A 17,819-nucleotide genomic window follows, 5' to 3' on the forward strand; every position below is an offset into this window, starting at 1 on the left:
TGCTTCCCAAACTGGGATTGATATCCCCAGAGGCAGATGGGCAGGACATGAAAGAGACAACTAGAGATGTTATGGGAGAGTCTCAGGCCATGATGGTTTTATCAGTGTCTGTTCTTGGGACTTGATATATGGTTCCATTAAGTTCTTACTTGGGACTTCTAAGTCTTTCTTTATTCCATGAATTAAGACAGCTCAGGTACTTTACAGGGAGAGTTTTTTTTTTAATTAACTAAAAAGATTTATTAGAAGATATTCTAGGAGAGGTTTGAAGTACAGCAACTATGGTAGAACTATTTTATGATAATTTTAAATTAATCATTTCATACAAAACTGGTAATATAACTAACTACTCATAATTTGGAATGTAGACATTAAGTCCAGAGGTTTCTATGCTCCAAAAATATCCATCCTCACATCTTTACTAGTTTAGCAGGACAGGGAACATTCTTGGTATCTTTCCATTTCAGTTCAAAAGGGTTAAAATGCCACCATAATTTTACTTAATGTATTTATCCTGTTGATCATCTAGGATTTTGGCTGAACACTTGGCATCATGGAAGAATTAATTAATATCTTCTAAATGTTTCTTTCTCAATGATCTTGGCCAGCAAGTTCAATGCTTCCTCACTGATGGCTGAGGACCTGACATATAGGAGAGTTCATTAATTTCTTCTACATGTTCCTTCTTTCCCAATGATCTTGGCCAGCAGGTGGTCTGGAGTCGGGAGCTGCACTGAGCATCTTAATGTTGTCTTGGTACCAATTCTCTCAGGTGGTTCAATGCTTCCTCTCTGATGTTAATCCTTTCTGTCTGGGCTCTGATTTTTAATTATCTCTTTCATTTCTTATGGAGTGTACCACATAATGTGGTTGATAATCACTTAGTCCAAAAGATCAAGGAGAGTTCCAAGAGGAGAGAACAGATCCTCAGTACCCCTGATGGCACAGCTGACACAGTTAGAAGTGAAAATGATGGTGAAGGTGCTGGAGGACTCCACGATGAGGTGGAGATAGTGTTGTCCAGCATGTGCACCTTATTGACAAATAGCATGCCAGGGACCAAGAACAGCTATATCTTAGTCAGTGTACTTGTTGACCATCTTGTTAATCTCCCCTCACTATTTGTCTGTGATTTTAGTCTTCTTTGGCTTCACTAACTGGCCCATCATGGAAAGATATCCTGCCTACCCTGGGACCTAGCACTGGCTATATCCAGGTTATGGAGGGTCACATCTTGAATAATTTCTCCCTCCCTCCCTCTCTCCCTCCCTTCCTCTCTCCCTCCCTCCTTCCTTCCCTCCTTCCTTCCTTCCTTCCTTCCTTCCTTCCTTCCTTCCTTCCTTCCTTCCTTCCTTCCTTCCTTCCTTCCTTCCTTCCTTCCTTCCTTCCTTCCTTCCCTCCTTCCTTCCTTTTTTCCTTCTTTCTTTCTTTCACTCATGTCACTCTTTGTCAAGGGAACACATAATTCCACTTCAAGGTTGAATTCAGTAGCATAGGTATCACATCTGCCTTGTCTCTTTACTGCACCACTGTCTGCTTCTATATATATCACATCTCTATCCTCACTTGTTCTTTTGGCAAATTTTCAAAGATGCTGGGGTTCAGTTTCAACTATTTTGTTCCTTTTGCTATTTTAAGTTCTATAATTACATGGCTAATAATTTTGCCACATCTACTCATAGGGTTTTCAGTCTCACATAGAGTAAACTCTGTGACTTCACCCTCATAAACATCATTGGTTTCTTTTATCCTCAGACTAATTGTCCTTTTGAAGTTTTCCATCAGAATTTCTGCCTTCTTAATTTCTGTAGGGGATATTTTACTTCCCACCATGGAACAGAAGGGAACTTAAGACTCAACTCTTGAGCAATAGCCAGGTCCAGGGCTGTTTTAACAGTTCTAGAAGGTCCTACAAATAAAACAAGTGCATTTGATTGGTTTTCCACTCCTGAGGTTAAAGGTAGAGAGGTGCCAGTGCACTAGGAAATCAGAAATCTCTAGCTTGATGAGCATAGAAACTCCCCTCCCCCCCAAAAAATCAAGTGCTCATTAGTAGGCTGAGCTAATATACTAAAAATGACAATACTACCTAAATTAATCTCCTTATTCAATGCCATACCAATCAAACTCCCAAGAAATTATTTTACAGAGATAGAAAAAATAAAAACAATTCATCTGGAAGAAACAAAAGGTCACGAATTTCAAGGGAATTAATGAAAAAAAATGCAAATGAAGGTGGTCAAGCTGTACCAGATCTAAAACTATATTATAAATAAGTAGTCATCAAAAACTTTTTGGTACTGGCTAAGAAATAAAGTAGTTAATCAATGGAATAGATTAGGTTTGTAAGTCACAATAGTCAATGACTATAGTAATCTGGTGTTTGATAAATTCAAAGACCCAACTTCTGGGATAAGAATCAACTATTTGACAAACATTGCTGGTAAAATTAGAAATTAGTATGGCAGAAACTAGGCATTGACCCATTCCTAACAGCCAAAATAAGTTGGAAATGAATTCATGATTTAGAAATAAAGAGAAATATTATAAACAAATTAGAAGAACAAAGGATAGTTTGTCTCTCAGATTTCTGGAAAAAAGAAGGAATTTGTGGCCAAAGAAGAAATGGAGGACATTATGGAATACAAAATGGATAATTTTGATTACATTAAGTTAAAAATATTTGTACAAAAACCCAATTCAGACAAGATTAGAAGGGAAGCAATAAACCATGGGTAAACATTTCACATCCAAGGGTTCTGATAAAGGTTTTATTTCTAGGAAATATAGAGAATTGACTCAATTTTATAAGAATTCAAACCATTCTCCAATTGATAGACAAATGAACAGACAATTTTCAAATGAAGAAATTGAAACCATTTCTAGTCATATGAAAAAAAATGCTCTAAATCACTATTGATCAGAGAAATGCAGATTAAAACAACTCTGAGGCACCACTACATACCTCTCAAATTGGCTAAGATGACAGGAAAATATAATGATGAATACTGGAGAGGATGTGGGAAAACTGGAGCACTAATCCATTGTTGGTGAAGTTGTGAACTGATTCAGCTATTCTGGAGAGCAATTTGGAACTATGGCCAAAGGGCCATCAGGCTCTTCATACCCTTTGATCCCACAGTGTCTTTACTGGGCCAGTATCTCAAAGAGATCATAAAGGAGGGAAAGGGACCCACATGTGCAAAAATGTTTGTGGCAAACCCTTTTTGTAATGGCAAGAAACTGGAAATTGATTAGATGATAACTATGAGTTGAAAAATGGCTGAATAAGTTGTGGTATATGAATGTTACGGAATATTATTTTTCTATTAGAAACAATCAGCAGGATGATTTTAGAAAGGCTTGGAGAGACTTACTTGAATTGATACTGAGCGAAGTGATTAGAACCAGGAGATGTATAATAGTACATAGCAATAGCAAGGTTATATGACGATCAATTCTGATGGACATGGCTTTTTTCTAGTTCCAATGGTCTTGTGATGAAGAGAGCCATTTACACTCAGAGGAAGGACTGAGTGTGGATCACAACATAGTATTTATACTCTTTTTGTGGTTGTTTGCTTGCATTTGTTTTCTTTCTCATTTTTTCCCTTTTTGATCTGATTTTTCTTATGTAGCATGATAATTGTGGAAATAGGTATATAAGAATTGCACTTGTTTAATGTATATTGGATTACTTACTGCTAGGGGAGTGGATGGGGAAAAAGGAGGGAAAAAATTGGAACACAACCTTTTGCAAGGGTGAATGTTGAAAATTATCTATGACTATGTTTTTAAAATAAAACGCTTTAATAAAAAAAAACACCAAAAACAAAGAACCCCCGACCCCCTGAAAATTCTAGATACAGGATACTCTCAACAGGGCAAAGGGTAAGATAGGAGAAAGCAAGCATTGGGAACATGAAGAGGGTTGACTAAGATATAGACAGCTTATTGGATAGAAAAAATTGTAGACTAGAAAGATCAGAACTTTTTTTCAGATTACAAAGGAGTAACGAAACTTTCTAGTCTCTAAATGAAATTGAAAACAATAAGAAATTTGAAGAAGAAATAGAATTTGTTCCTGAACAAGCAGATTAGATCTTTCAAATGATCAATGTACATGAAAGATCTAAATCCAATATTGTTTTTATTATTGGCACCTGTGCCTTTAATCCCTACTATTGGGGAGACAGAGGCTGTTAAATCACATGAACTTGGGTATCTTGATATGCAGTAATGTTGATGCTAATTGGGTAGTCTCATTAAGTTTGGTACTAATGTGGTCAGCTCCTAGGAGCAGGAGTTCCAGGGTACCTAAGGAAGGGCGAACTGGTCAAGGTTAGAAACAAAATAGGACAATGTTTCTGTGTGGATCATCAGTGGAGAAGTGCTCATAAATGGCTGATGAACTTCTAGCTGGAGTGAGAAAAGTATATTCTAAGACAAACAAATGGATGAATGAATAAATGAATAGAAAGTAACAGGAACTTTAGCTGTATAAAACCAGATTTTGATAAAGAGTAAAACAGATGATGCCTGAGAGACCATAATCCAAATTCCATCTTCAGCTCTTTTTCATGTGTGGTGATGAATTGCTATGGTGATACCATATAGGCTCATGTTGACCATAGTGACAATAATGGACAAGGATTAACTCACATTTTGTATCTTCTCATTCTTAATGCCTAACATCATTTATATTTTCCTCTCATATTAGGCAAATTCTATCTGGACTCTGAAATAGTATCTTAAATGACATCTGTGACATTTTAATTCTATTTGGACAGTTGGACTAGAAGCAGTCATGCACTTGCTTCAAAAGCAGGAGGTTTTAAAAATATTTTTTCCTCAATAGTATTTTATTTTTCCAATTACACTTAAAATTCAATATTTCATTTTCAATATTCATTTTTGTAAGATTTCATGTTCCAAATTTTTCCCTCCTTCCAAATACTTACTTCTCCTCCTCCCCAATAGAGCAAACAATCTAACATAGATTAAACATACACAATCCATTTAAGCATATTTCCATATTTGTTGTGTTGTACAAGAAAAATCAGTCCAAAAGGGAAAAGATCATGAGAAAGAAAAAGTAAGCAAGCAAACAAAAAAGGTGAAAATACTCTGCTTCATTCCACATTCAATCTCCATAGTTCTCTCTTTGGATGTAAATGACAATTTGCGTCCCAAGTCTATTGGAATTGCCATGAACCACTGCTTTGCTGAGAAAAGACAAGTCCACCACAGTTGATCATCACAGAATCTTGTTAATGTGTATAATGTTCTCTTGGTTCTGCTCAAATCATTCAGCATCAGTTCATATAAGTGTTCCCAGGCTTTGATGAAATCAGTCAACATAGCAGGAATTTTTAACCTGGAATCTATGCACTTTACAAAAGGTTTTTGATAACTCTATTGTAATTTAATTGATCTCCTTTGCAAACCTATGTTCTTAATTTTATTCATTTAAAAACATTATCTAAGAAGAGAGAAGGCCAGATCCTAGATGAAAGATACATTTCTGATGTAATCACACTGATCTAGGATTACTTCATCTGTAGACTGAATGAATCAAGTCAGTAGAGAACTGAAGGAAAAGACTTGTTTCTTCCCTTGCTGTTTCTTAGCACTTTGGAAGAAATAAAGTGAATCTGTAGAAGGATGGGGGAAGAGATGCAAATAGAGGGAAAGGAAAAAATTAAGGATGCCCAAGAATATGGCACTGAGCCAAGGAATTGAACCAGCAAAACAAATCTATCCAGGGTAGACCAGGAAATATGTTACAGGCTAAAACCACTAGGTCAACACACTTGTATTTAGATGACTCCTAGATAATTTAATTTAATAGCAATATACCATAGTGCTTTTTTATTTTAAATTTAGTCAAAGATCGGTATGTGTTTTTCTTGATTTTCAAATTATAACACTGAATTTGGAGTCAGAAGACCTAGTTTTGGGTCATATGCCTGGATTTCTATGACCTTCAGCAAATCTCTCTGACATTTAGCATAATCATTTATAAAATGAAATTGGTGGAGTAGATTATCTCAGACTTTTCTTCCAACTCTTGATAACATGTTTTTGTGGTCCTTTTGAAAAGATTTAATTAAAGCTCTATTTTGTGGCAAAATCTGCTGGTGAATTTGTTCTAAGGATGCTATATTAAAAACCAGAGAAAATTCCTAGTTTCAAATCCTACATTGTTAGAGTCAGAAAGGATCTTAACTATTATTATATGGGAATTTTGGGTTTCTTTTTATTATTTATGACTAAGGACCATTTCTCCTGCAAATGTCTACTTTTAAGTATGTCTAAATATTAACCTCACCTGACCAAGACCTATTCCGTGGCATATAGAAATGTACTTAGAGTTTAAAACATTCCTCAGACAAAAAACCAGAGAAACTCAATTGTTCTTAACATCTTAGCAACTTGTAAATCCTGCTCTGCAGTCAGCTTATTTGTGGATCCTCCAAATGTAGTTTAATCTGTAACTTGATTTAATTTACCCACAGAGCTTGTTTGACAAAGTTGGTTTCCTTAGGGGATGTAGAAGATTGTTATTTGGATTTTTCACTCACCTAGCTTATAACTCCATTTAAGTTTGTCCAACTTCATGATACTGAAGAAAATATGGGATTATGGATCTATTTTCTCTTTAACTTTTGTGGCCCAAGAAGAACATTTGTACAAGATTGCAATATGTAAAATAATTATTTTCCTGTAATTCTGATGTAATTTTGCCTATGAGAAGCCTGGTTAAAATTCTAACAATTATTTAGGTTTTTTTCTGAAATCTGAATTTGTGTTTGAGCATAATCAAAAAGCTTAGGTTTTTACCTCTATAATTTCTGCATTATGATATATATATATATATACATATATATGTGTATATATATATATATATATATATATATATATATATATATATATATATGACAGTGTTTACACATTTTCTGAACTCAGAGAGAAGGTATCTCTCCCATAACAATATCATTTAATGAACAGCATTTTAGAAACTAAGAAATAAGACCAGAGGATGTAAAATGACTTTGGTTGCAGATATAAATGGTGTGTCTAAAATTCAGAGTTCTTTACTTTAGATTATATTTTCTCTTATGAGATGGGAAAACAAGGAGAAAACAGAGTTTGGGATACAATATATCAGAATCATGAATCCCTGGTACATAGGAAGTCTTAGAGAACAACTAGCCCATTTTCTTTACTTCATAGCTGAGGCTTAATGAGTCCTCATTAAGATTAAATGACTTGTCCAGAGTCACAAGGCTATCCAGTAGAAAAGACATACTGGAGTACTGCTTTCCAGCCCAATGTTTTCTTTACTATAACATAAAACTTTTTTCTTTTGTTTCTAGTTTTTCTATTAATCTTAAAAAAATCCACTGTATTTTCTCCTTGTGACACATTCATATTGTTTATTTCTCCGCACAAATAAAGAACATTTAGGAAATGGTAGTGAGAGCAAGGGTTGCCGAAGTACAAGCCAGATATAGTTGTTGTGAGAAATCTGTTTCTAGCATGCACTTAGACTGAAAGCCCTTTTGCTGTCATGTTTTGCTTATATAGGAAATATTTGAGTAGTTCTACTTTAAAAAAAAATTAAATTGTTTCTTCTTCCTTAAAGCCATTTCTGTCTTGTTTTCTTTTCCATTAAAAAAAAAAATTCAATCCAACTGCCAGTAATAATAATAGGGTTCTTTTTTGTTTAGGATTGTCAAAACCTCAATGCTATTTCAGTAATATTATTCTCAGAAAGTTCTCACTACTCCAGATTGACAATTTTATGCTTCTCCCCTCCCTCTTCTAAAAGGCAAAGACTAAAAATGGATTAAAATCTTATAAATTCAATCTTTACTTATTTGGAATTTCGACAAAGCCCTGGACAAAGTTTACCTTTGAATCACCTAAGAAGAACAGTTTTCTAATAAAATTAATGATTTAAGTTTATCGGGGAGAGATTGCTTAAATTCCTTATAAGAACAATTCTAAGCCTATTAAAAGAATCATTTACATACAATTGATATGCTAATTACAGTCTTATCTATTCATTAAAGCAGTTTCCCCAAGGAACTCTACCAGGGACCATTATTAGCCTAGTTTGGTTTATAATATGTACTTGAAAGTAATAAAACTGGATTTCTTTAAAAAAATACTCTATGATTCAGAATTTCCATTAAATCAGACAGGGTCTCCCTCTGACTTTTATGTGTATTTAATAGATAGGAGTGTTTAAAAAGAACTGAAAAAACTCTTTACATGATCCTTCAACAGTGAGTATCAAGTATCATGTCTCATAGATAGAAAGGGATGAATTAAAAAAGCAAATTGCTTTCTAAAGGTTTCTTTTTTATTTGATCCCATCAATCATGTTAGAATCCTATGAGAGAATTCGAAGTGATGGAAGGAACTCCAAAACATCAGGTCCAGTTCCTAGTTTCCAGAGAAGTGGTTAACATTTTGTGACATTTAAAAAGTATGAGAAATATAATTTCTGGGTAATTTAATCATTTTATTAACAAGACTAACATGATTATTTTTATTTTATTTTTTTCTTGAGGCTGCGGTTAAGTGACTTGCCCAGGGTCACACAGCTAGGAAGTGTTAATGTGTGAGACCAGATTTGAACTCTGGTCCTCCTGAATTCAAGGTTGGTGCTCTATCCACTGCGCCACCTAGCTGCCACCTAGCTGCCCCCTAACATGATTATTAATAAAAAAGAGGTTAGTGGTACTCTTTAATGCCAAAGACCAGTTTATATGCTCTTGGAAGAGTGAGTGTTCCTGAGAGTGGCAATCAACTCTGATTTGTTAACAATTAATGAGAAAATGAAAATGACATCGAGAGATAGGCTTTATTACAATGAGGGTCTTGAAGTACATGACTTGAATCACCCAAGTCTGGGCCAAGGACTTATCAGTTTCTCTATCACCTGTGACAAAAGGAAGAAGTCCCATTTTCCCTAGACCTTTAAAGTCTAGGAAACCACAGTCTTTACCCAAGATTTCCTACCCTGATTGATTCTTGGATGAGAAGGTAGAAAAGAGGAAAAAAAATCTTAGCTCTAATTCAGTAATTATTTTTCTCACATTGAAACCAGGTTTCTTAATCTTATTTGATGCTCTGGACCCCTTTGACAATTTGATAAAGACTATGGGTCAGTAATATTTTAACTAATTGCAGAAAATGCAAAATGTATTTTTTTCTTATCCAAGTTTACAACCTGCTGAAATCTATCCATGAACTGTTGTGCCACAGTTCCCTTTTATTGTCCTGCCTCAGTTTCCCTAATTGTCCTGACTCACTTTCCCTAATTGTCCTGACTCACTTTCCCTAATTATCTTGCCTCAGTAGTTTCCCTTAAATGGTCCTGCCTCAGTTTCTCTGAATTGTCCTGCTTCAGTTCCTTGAATTGTTCTTCCTCAATCCCCCTGGTTGCAATACTCCTCCTGATCATTAGGACTGATATAATTTAGGGCTAGTTACTCTAAGACAGTGGTCCTCAAACTTTTTAAATAGGGGGCCAGTTCACTGTCCCTCAGACTGTGGGAAGGCCAGACTATAGTAAAAACAAAAGCTCACACTCTGTCTCTACCCCTCAGCCCATTTACCATAACCTGGCAGGCTGCATAAACATCCTCAGCAGGTCACATCTGGCCCTCGGGCCATAGTTTGAGACCCCTGCTCTAAGGTTATAAGTTGTAAATGTGTTAACTCAAGATAAGAGGGAATTCAGATTTCCCGGGCTCCTAACTCCTCCTAAGTCATCAAGAATTTATGGTCCTCACCCCCCACTCTGTCAGAACCGAATTGATAGTCCCTTCCTGCTCTCAGTGCTCTGACTCTGCCCCTGCCTTGGTGTATATGCACTTCATGGGAAACACTCATTGGCTGCTGGATGCTTTGAGACATCAGCTTAGGGGCAACATGCCCCCAGCACAATCTCTCCCTTTCAAATAAAATATTAAAAACTCTCTAATCTCTATCTTGCCTCAGTTTCTCTGGCATTAGAGAACCATTTGGGAATCCTTGAATCCCAGGTTAATAACTCTTGATCTAAGCCATCCATAATTATCTTTTCTTTTTATTCAATCATTCCCAAGATAAAAAAAAATTACAACAGGGGTTCTTAATTTTGTGTATATGTTTCATGGACTTCTTTGCATAAAATAAAAATATGATTTATACTGTGAATGAATAGTATATATGTTCCCTTTCTTGTCTTATTAGGAATTTTGTTGTCATAGAGCTAGTAGTATATTAGTATTCCCCACACAGTATTAAAATTGAAGTGTTGAATTCCTTTACCTGATTGGTAAAAATCAACTTTACCCACTGAGGGCAGACTCATGAGCATGTCTCTGAATTTTTTTGCCCAGTGTTAGGATTATTTTAAGTTCCTTCAGAAGCTATTCCTGCCATTTCATTGGTTAGAACCCAATTGCTCAGTAAACTTACTGTTATCCTTAGACCCAAGGGGAGGCAAGAACCTGTAGCTGATGTTATAAGAGAGTCTCATTGGGTCATCTTTTCTGAGAGTAGAGTTGAGAATTTGAATGAAAGGAAAATGTCCTTGTAAAAACATTTTTTTTAAAATTGTAGCACTCCAGAGTCCTTAGTGATCCACCTAGTCCAACCTACAAATGAAAAGGAAATATTTTTACAATCTTCCTCACAAGTGGTTATCTAGACAAGGTTTGACAAATGCTTATTGATTTTTCTGTTAAATGCCCTGCACTATGTAGGGCACTGTAGAGATATCATATGATAATAGATTTAGAGTTGAAAGAGAAAAAAGCCATTTCGTCCAACTTCTTCATTTTACAAGTGAGGTAATTAAATCTTAGAGGGCTAGTTGATTTGCTCAAACAGCTAGTATCTGAGATAAGATTTGAACTCCAGTCTTCTTGCCTTCAAGTCTGGGGTTCCATCCATTGTGAAAAGATGTAAGATATGGACCCTACCTTCAGATATTATATCCAGTTGTAGGATATGCAGATTCCAGAACATGCTCCTCATGCCAAATACTTTTCCACCCTGGTCATCTTCTTGCCCTGTTCCTGAATTTGTACTATCCCTCAATTTCTAACTGTCGCCCTATCCCATTTTGTACCTCTTGCTCAGATAATTGCAACAATGTCAATATAACCATTGTTTTTGGGAAGAACATGTGAATATACTTCTGACTTCCCAGGTCAAATACCTTGTCCTGATCACCATTCTCCTATATGCCTTATCCTAAAAAAAATTTTAAATTTTTTGAGGAAGGCATTATACTGATTTTTAATATGTATCTTGCAAGCATGACACATAATAATCACTTAATAAATGCTTCCTTTGTTCCTCTCCCTTTGATCCTTCCTTCCTTTCTACTTGCCTTCCTGTCTTCTTGCTTTCTTACCTTCCTTCCTTTCTGCCTTGCTCTCTTCCTTCTTTGCTGCCTGTCTGCCTTCTTGCCTTCTTGCTTTCCTTCCTACTTGCTTTCCTGTTTTCCTTCTTCCCTTCCCTCCCTCCTCCCCAACTTTTTATTTTTCCTCCTTTCTTTCTCTCTGGACCTCTAGTGCTCTTTCAACCTTTTAAAGTTCATAAAGCTATAGATTAATTATTTAAGTTTCTCTGTCTCAGTGTCTCTGTCTCTCTCTGTCCCTTTGTCTCTGTCTCTTTCTCTTTCTCTGTCTGTCTCTGTCTGTCTCTTTCTCTCTTTTTTAGAACATTACTCCAGCTGAGGGGAGATTTTGGGGTTTGGGAAGGATTATAGAGTTGTGAGGGATATTAGAGCCTATCTACACCAACTCTCCATTTTGCTCATGAAGAAACTGAGGCTCACAGAAGTTAAATAACTTGCTCTAGACTACTCAAGTAGTGAGTGTTATTGTTGGGATGTGGATCAGTGTTCATAATGATTCAGCCAATGATCTTTCCCCATTCTACTCTGTCTCCTAAGCCTATGGCATGGCTGCATTTTTAGGCTCCCTGAAAATGCAGATTTAGATTTCCTCTTGGTTTCTGATGTATGGTGGTGGCTACTGTGGCACCTCTGCAATAGATGGGCTATAAGTATTAGTCCTATCCATTATTAAGTGAGTTTTTGATGATAAAACTTGTTTGACAAAAGTTATCAATAACCATCTGAAACTCTTTCCCATTAAACTTGGGGTGGTTGGAGAGCCCTAGAAGTATTTATGTATGTGTGTATATATATAAAGACACATAAGAGGAAAAGGATAAAACATACTTGGAATAGGAGTGGGAGAAACAATTGTCAAGTTTGATTGAAGCTAGAAGAATACAAACTTTATTTAATAGATAGAAGAGCTGCTGAGGATTTTCATTGGAATAGTGATAAATGCAAATGTGTACATAAAAAGTATAAAGCACAAAATATATATTGAGGAGTGGGAGAGTGCCCCAAAAGAGATGTATTAGTAAGCTATTATAATAGTCTAGGTAGATGATAATGGGCAGTACTGTATCAAAGTAGTATCAGTGGAAATATCAAGAAGAGGCAGATGGGTAAGATGTTTCAGAAGTAGAGCTAGATTTGGTAAATGATCAGATATGTGAGATGAAGGTGATGGAAGAGTCTAAGATAGCACAAGTGTTTTGCACAAAGGAGGCAGTGAGTGGTGGTACCAAAGATTAAAATAGCAAAGCCAGAAGGAGGAGCAGGTTTGCTCCTGATTTTGCCTTCTGGGGCCAAAATGAACAAGTCTTATCTCTTTTCCATAAGACAGCCTTTCAAATTCTTGAAGACTGTTATCATGGCCCTTCTATTCCCTCTCTTTTCCAGGTAAAAATTCATCAGTTTCCAATCTCACCAATATCTAATCACTCTCCACTAGATGTGCTCCAATTTGTCAAAATCCAACCAAAAACATGGTATTCCAAACCAACTATAGTGATCCAGATAATATTTCAGAAAAGTTGAAGAACCAATATGATAAAACTTTATTGAACATATTATGTGAACCAGATATGTGTGATATAAAGAAGTTTGGGGCATAGTTCTTGTTCTCAGAGAATCTTATAATTTAGTTGAAGAGATAAGAAAAAAAACTACTTCAGTGCAAAGAATATTAGATTTGAAGTCAGTCAAGTTGGATTTAAAAAAATCTGCTTTTGCCATTTCAAATCTAGGTGACTTTGTGAAAGTCAGTAACTTCTAAGCTTTCTCATGTGTAAAATGAGGAAGTGGCCGATTTAGCTGAATATGTATGCTATGGCAGGCTATTCAATATTATATTATGTCATATACATATATGCTTATGCACACATATACACGTACACTTGCATTTGTGTACATAGCATATTATTTGATGATGCAACTCTAGCAATGGACTTGGACAGGCTTTTATATACTATGCCTAAACCATACAATACTACATCATCTTATAAATCAGTGCAATTGAAGAGACTCGGTATTCTTCAAGAGGCATGGATTGGTTTCTGGCAGGAGCACATAGAAGATATATCACCAAACTTGGAGTCAAATGTGAGTTCAAATCTTATTTCAGACATTTACTAACTATATGATCCTTTATCTCTCTTAAATGGCTTCCTCATTTATAAAATTAAATGATTGATGACCTCTAAGGTTTCTTCCAGCCCCACATTTATGATCCTATGAGTTTTAAAAATATTCCCTTTTTCCCATCACAAATTAAAACAAATTTTTTAACATTTAAAAAAATTTTGACTTTCAAATTCTATCCTTGCTTGCCTCTCTCTTCTCCCCCGCTCCCTGACATGTGCAATCATGTGGAACATTTCCATATTAGTCATTTTGGACAAGAAGACTTGAATAAAAGAAAAAGAATGAAAAAAAAAAAGAAAGTGAAAAATAGACCCATGCAGTATGTATTCAAATAATGTTAGTTCTTTTTCTGGAAGTGGATAGTTAGCTTTATCATTAGTCTTTTGTGATTGGTTTGGATCATTGTATTGCCAAGAATAGTTAAGTCATTCACAGTCCTTCATTGAACAATGTTGTTGCTACAATGTACAATGCTTTTCTGATTCTGTTTACTTTACTTTGCATCAGTTCATGTAAGTCTTTCCAGCTTTTTCTGAAATCATCTGGCTTGTCATTTTTATAGCACAATAATATTCTATTACAATCATATAACAGTTTGTTCAACCATTCCCCTACCTACCTGATGGACATCCTTTCAATTTCCACTTCTTAGCTACCACAAAAAAGAACTGTATAAGTATTTTTGTACATATAGGTCCTTTCTTCTTTTGGGTAGATGTTTTTGGGATATAGAACTAACAATGATATCGCTAGATCAAAGAGTATGCATATTTTATAGCCTTTTGGGCATAATTCCAAATTGTTCTCCAGAAAGATTGCATCAGTTCCCAATTCCACCAACCATGCATTAGTGCTCCAATTTTTCCACATCCCTCCAATATTAATCAATTTTTTTTTGTCATGGTAGCCAATCTCAGAGGAGTGAGGTTGTTTAATTTGAATTTCTATAATCAATAGTGATTTAGCACTTTTTTCATATGACTGTGGATGGTTTTGATTTTTTTGTCTAAAAACTGCATTTTTACCTCCTTTGACCATTTGTCAGTTGGGGAATATTGTATATTTATAAATTTGACTCTGTTCTCTATATATTAGCAAATGAGGCCTTTATCAGAGAAACTTGTAAAATTTCCCCCTCGTTTTCTATTTTAAATTTTAATTTTATTGGTTGTGTTTGTGCAAAAACTTTCTAATTTTACATAATCAACAGTATTTCACATTTTGTAATGTTCTCTATCTCTTGTTTGTTCATAGATTCTTCTCTTGTCCATAGATCTAGCAGATATTCCAAGCTGTCTTCATTAGCTTATGGTACAATTCTTTATGTATAAATCATGTGCCCAATCTAATCTTAGGTTGGTATATAGTGTGAGATGTTGGTCTACATTATTTTCCAGTTTTTCCAGCAGCTTTATTGAAATTATGAGTATTTGTTCCAGAAGCTTAGATTTGAGGATTTATCATATACCAGATTATTATAGTCATTTATTATAATTCATTTTGTGATTAATATACCCTGCTGATCCCCTACTCTATTTCTTGGCTACTACCAGATTGTTTTGATAATTACTATTTTATAAAACAATTTGAGATTTGGTATAGCTACACCATCTTCCTTCACATCTTTAAAAATTAATTCCCTTGATATCTTTGACCTTTTGTTCTTTTAGATGTTGTTATTATTTTTTGTTATTTGTTATTATTTTTTCTAGCTCTTAAAATTATTTTTGATAGTTTGATCAGTATAGCATTGGATGGATAAATAAATTTAGGTATAATTATAATTTTTATTATATTGGATAAGCATACTCATGAGAAATTAATATTTTCCCAATTGTTTAGCTCAAACTTTATTTGTGTGAAAGGTATTTTGTAGCTAAGTTCACATAGTTCCTGGATTTGTCTTGGCAGATAGATTCCCCAGATATTTTATATTGTCTACTGCTATTTTAAATGGAATTTCTCTTTCTATGGCTTAGTGCTAGACTTTGTTGGTCACATAAAGAAATGCCAATGATTTATGTGTATTTTATATCTTGCAAATTTATTAAGGTTAATAATTTCAAATAGTTTTTAGTTGATTCTCTAGCATTCTCTTAAATATTATATCATCTGCAAAGGGTGATACTTTTGTTTCCTCATTGCTTATTCTAATTCTTTCAATTTCTTTTTCTTCTTTTATTGCATATGCTAACATTTCTAGTATAACCTTAAATAATAGGGGTGATAATAGGCATCTTTGCTTCACCCCTGATTGTACTGGAAAGGTTTCAAGCTTATCCCCATTATGGATAATGCTTGCTGATAATACAGTTTATCATTTTAAAATAAGCTTCATTTATCGCTATGTTCTCTAGTGTCTTTTTTAAAAAGTAGGAATAGGCATTTTATTTTGTCACCTATTGAAATAATCATAAAGTTTTTTAAAGTTCTGTTATTGATAAATATTGTTTTCCTAGTATTAAAACAACTCTGCCTTCCTGATATAAATCTCCCTAGCCATACTCTATGATCCTTATGATATATTGCTGTAATCTCTTTGCTAGCATTTTAATTAAATTTTTGCATTAATATTCATTAGGGAAATTGGTCTGTAATTTTCTTTCTCTGTTTTGAATCTTCCTGGTTTAGGTATCAGCATCATATTTCTATCAGGGAATTTGTTAAGAATCCTTCTTTGTCTATTTTTCCAAATAGGTTACTTAGTGCTCAGATTAATTGTTCTTTAAATATTTGATAGAATTTGCTTGTGAATACATTTTTTCTTGGGAAGTTCACTGATGGCTTTTTCATTTCATTTTTTTCTGAGACTGGATTATTTAAGTGTTTTTCTTCTTTTGTTAATCTCCATATTTTATATTTTTATAGATTTGCATCTATTTTGTGTAAATTTGTTAACATATAACTGAGCAAAATAGTTGGCAAGGATTTTTCTGATTTTCTCTTCAGTGGTGATGAATTCACCCCTTTCATTATTGATAATAGTAAGTTAGTTTTCTTCTTTCCTTTTTAAAAATCAAATTAACCAAAGGTTTGCCTATTTTATTGTTTTTTTCATTAAACCAGCTTTTAGTTTTATTTATTAGTTCAATGGTTTTCTTGCTTTCAATCTTATTAATCTCTTCTTTGCTTTTTAGGATTTCCAATTTGGTATTTAATTGGGGGTGTTTAATTTGTTCTTTTAAAAGATTTTTTAGATACATATCCAATTCATTTAGTTGTTGTTTCTCTCGTTAATTTTCTTTTGTTAAACATGGTATAGAAATAAATGTTAAATCCAATATATGCATACATATTTAAACAATTATCTTGCTTTACAAGAAAAATCAAATCAAACCAGAAAAATAATAAAGAAAATATAATGCAAGCAAACAATAACAAAAAAGTGAGAATGCTATTTTGTGAACCACATTTAGTTCCCACAGTAGTCCTTTTTCTGGGTATAGATGAGGGTTCTTTTGATCACCACACCATTGGAACTGGTCTGAGTCATCTCATTGTTGAAGGGAGCCACATTCATCAGAATTGATCATTGTATAATATTGCTGTTGCCATGTACAATGATCTCCTGGTTCTGCTCATTTTGCTTAGCATCAGTTCATGCAAGTGTCTCCAGAGCTTACTGAAATCATCCTACTTATCATTTCTTATAGAACAATAATATTCTATAGCATTCATATACCATAACTTATCCAGCCATTCTCCAACTGATGGGCATCCACTCAGTTTCCAGTTTCTTGACACTACAAAAAAGGACTGCTACAAACATTTTTGCACATGTGGATAACTTTCTATCTTTTAGGATCTCTTTGGGGTACAAGGCCATTAGAAACACTATTACTGGGTCTAAGGGTATGCATAGTTTGATAACTCTTTGAGTATAGTTCCAAATTGCTCTCCAGAATAGTTAGATCTGTTCATAATTACCCAACAGTGTATTAATATCACAATTTTCCTACGGATTATCCCCTCCAACATTGATCATTATCTTTTCCTATCATTTTAGCCAATCTGACAGGTGTGTAGTGGTACCTCAGAGTTGTCTTAATTTACATTTCTCTGATCAATAATGAGTTAGAGAACTTTTTCATATGACTAGGGATGGTTTCAATTTCTTCGTCTGAAAATTGTCTGTTCATATCATTTAACCATTTCAATTGGAGAATGGCTTGAATTCTTATAAATTGGTATGCGTTCTCTCTATATTTTATAAATGAAGCCTTTATCAGAACCCTTGAATGCAAAAATATTTTCCCAATTTATT

General features: G+C 34.4%; 1 pseudogene; it reads right to left on the minus strand.

Moving 5' to 3' along the window:
- Positions 1 to 496: 496 nt before the first annotated feature.
- LOC141540705 (ruvB-like 1) overlaps positions 497 to 17,819 on the minus strand; it is a 49,670-nt pseudogene continuing 32,347 nt past the window's right edge.

This window comes from Sminthopsis crassicaudata, chromosome 4 (genome assembly GCF_048593235.1).
Source record: "Sminthopsis crassicaudata isolate SCR6 chromosome 4, ASM4859323v1, whole genome shotgun sequence".
Lineage (NCBI taxonomy): Eukaryota > Metazoa > Chordata > Mammalia > Dasyuromorphia > Dasyuridae > Sminthopsis > Sminthopsis crassicaudata.